Below are 3208 nucleotides of genomic sequence, written 5' to 3' on the forward strand. Positions count from 1 at the left end.
AATTTATGCTCATTTAGTTTTTGCTTCTCTTCACTTTTTCTTTTTTTTTCTTTTTTTTCATAATTGAACAGACTGCAAGATATCAGATTAATCTCAAATGTTTGAGCAGCTATTATGATGCTATTGGCTGATTCTGGGCACCATAGGTAAGATTCGCTTTCATTCAGAAATAATTCATAAGGCTTTAGTAGTAGCATTGTTCTTGTGTTCTCCTCTAGGTGGGACCAGCATAAATGTAAAACTCTGGCTCTATGTCTTAATTTCCTTAAGGTCCCTGTCTAGCTAAGTGAGTGAAGTAGGAACTTCCAGTTCATGATTAATCTTACTAATTAGCTAAAATAGATCAGATGAATAGAAGTCTATAAGTGCCTCCTTTTCTCCATTGACTGCAGAAGAAACCAATGAGAGTTAATGCAGCTTTAGATATTTATATTACGGACGTCTAAATGTAGGTTAGAAGGTTCTTGCCAGAGATGAGTTAAATAAAAATTACTTGGAAGCAATGGAGTCTGTGTGGGTGGTTTGTTTTATTTTTTATTCTGTTTGGAATTAGAGGGAAATTATTTAAGTTAAGAATATTTAGTGAAGAATACACCAGAAAAGAGTACTTAGGCATGTTGTAGAATCCCAGTTACTGGAGGATTTTATGACAGGGTAGGCAAATATTTGTCCAGAATAAATTGAGGGACAGAGAAAGCAAAAAGCGTCTTATAATTCAGGTAAGATATACATGAAAAAGATGAGAAAAATGTGTGGGCATGTGTGGGCGCTCTTGCACTGGTGTCAGGGACACACTGCACAGATTTCTGCTATTCTTCCCTTGTAACATGAGATTAGAAAGACTGGGAAAACAGCGGTCATCCATTTGTACATTGGATACTATGAAATAGTTTTTCATATACTGGATATGAGGAATACCACATCATTTTCTACATCCCTGAGTCTTTCCTTCTAACACACTTCCAACTAGAGTTCCTCAGGGAGCCAGTATGCTGAACAAGTAAAAACACCTTGCAAGCAGAGACAACGTGAATAACCTACTCACCATCCTACACTGTTCTGGGATGAGGAAAGTACTTAATTTTATCCCTCAGGAAACTAGGACATCCTGAAATCTGCTCATATTATGATCTCAAAGCTATGGGGTGGGTGGAGGGAAGAAGGAAATGAATCAGGATTTAGACAAGTATCTGAAACAGGCAGGCTGACCTGGGGTGTCAGGCAGCCCTGATGGGGTGTCCAATGACAAACTGGTCTATACTGCTCTTTCTGTCTAATCACTCAGCCAAAACACTTGTAAGGAAGCTGAAAACCTAAGGAAAAGGAAGGAGACAGAGGGATGGATAGTTTGTAAAAGGTTATAAATTGCTTTCTGTTTGCCAGTTTAAGGTCTCCACTTCGGGATTACAAAGAGAGAATGATTTTTCTCAGCCCTGCTTAACAATTTTTGAAGTTGTGGCAGGGCAGCAAGAAGGGGATAAGGCAAAGTTTGTGACATAATAAGTGCTACAAGGGCTTTGGGAAGAAAGGGCAGAAAAGAACTTTTAAATGTGAATGTTCCAGTGAGTACCAGAAAAAGACACAAAAGATATTACCTCCCAGTCTTTCCAGCTGAAGGTTTGAAGAGAGAGAAAAATATTTTCTTCACACTATTTCTTGGTTGTGTCTGTGAGTTTATAGGGACTTGTCACACATCCCAATATATAATGCCAAGATTCACAGATATTTCTTTGTGCTGGTATAAAGTAGTTGTCTTCTGTAGAGAATAATTCAATTTTTCACTTTCAGAGCTACTTTGCTAAAATTTGCTGCCTGCAGCCACCAGGTATCTCCTGAGAAATTATTTTAAGCAGACAATGGCAATGGACAAAATATCAACAAAAATAGAATCAGTAAAAGCAAACTCTGCATGCTCCTCAAAATAAATGTCCTTTTAGGTAATAAAAGAACCCCAGTCTTGAATTCCTCTGGCTCCAATTCCTAAGTTGCCTTTTTTCTTTTGTATGCTTCTTTTCCTTCCCCCGTGATTGTTCCCTACGTGCAGCTGTTAAAGATATTTTTAGGTACAGACAGAGATTGCCTGTAGCACTGACTAAATGAGACTGTCACATAGGAAGGCTGTAAATGCACACAAATAATAAAGCAAAATCTAGGACTTTGGCTACCGCCACCTGTTCGTAATATTCTCTCATGGCCCCTGGCAAAGAAAGAAACTGAAGATGAAACAATACTTTCAACTGCATAAGGGGCTTGCTTTGCCTGGGTGGTACCATGCAGAAGGTGTGTGGCAGGAATCATTGTGGGGGCGGGTGTGGAAAAGACGTAATGGGAATGCTGGCCATTGTAAAAGCTCCCAGATAAAGCCTATAGAAAGCTGCGCAGCACCCTCCAAAGTGAAGTGAGAGCATTTGGCCTGTTTAAAACTGAACCATGCAATTTCCTGACAGACTGCTGGAAGGAAGAATGGGGCACTTGCAGGAGTATGGATGGGAGCTGAATGACTTTACTCCTGCTCCGGAGGGTCAGTGTGTGAGCTCATCTGTGGGTACAGCTCAGACCTCTTGGTATAAGGATGTTTGTGTTTGCTCATGAGAAAAGGAAAGGCCAGTGAAGTATTAAAACATTTAAGAACAAAAAAAGAGACCATATGTAAATTGTTATCACTGGTCAGTGCTTACAGGGCCTCGTTCTCCTACCAGCTAGTGGCTGCTTTGCCCCACTGGCTACTATTAGCTCTCCAGGACATTTCAGCAGCTCTGCCCTACTCATGTCATAGCAGGTGCAGATGTTTTTCCACTGGCCAAAGCTGTCTGGTCCAGAGTTTACATCTAACTCTATCTTCCCAAAGGAATACATTCATTTAATGCTCGACCAGCTTGATACTGCTTTTGTCAGTCAGATTTCTTTATCTGGGTGCACTTACTGTGGTTAACAAACCTATACATAGCACTGTGATCAAACAGTACAAAATTGGATCTCGTTGGTCAGCAGTCCAATATAAAGAATCAAAACTACAGTTCTTCTTCACACAAGTAAGCAGTTCCTTATGCAGTACACTATTCATTTCCCATTTGTTGCCATCTTCCAACCTGCATTTTGTAATTAGTCAATTATGCTATTTGTATGCTGAGTATGTGCAAAAGCAGCAATCATTAGTAGCACTATTCAGTACATATTATGTATCTTTTAATGACACATTTGAACATTT

Source organism: Pelecanus crispus, chromosome 1 (genome assembly GCF_030463565.1).
Source record: "Pelecanus crispus isolate bPelCri1 chromosome 1, bPelCri1.pri, whole genome shotgun sequence".
Taxonomy (NCBI): domain Eukaryota; kingdom Metazoa; phylum Chordata; class Aves; order Pelecaniformes; family Pelecanidae; genus Pelecanus; species Pelecanus crispus.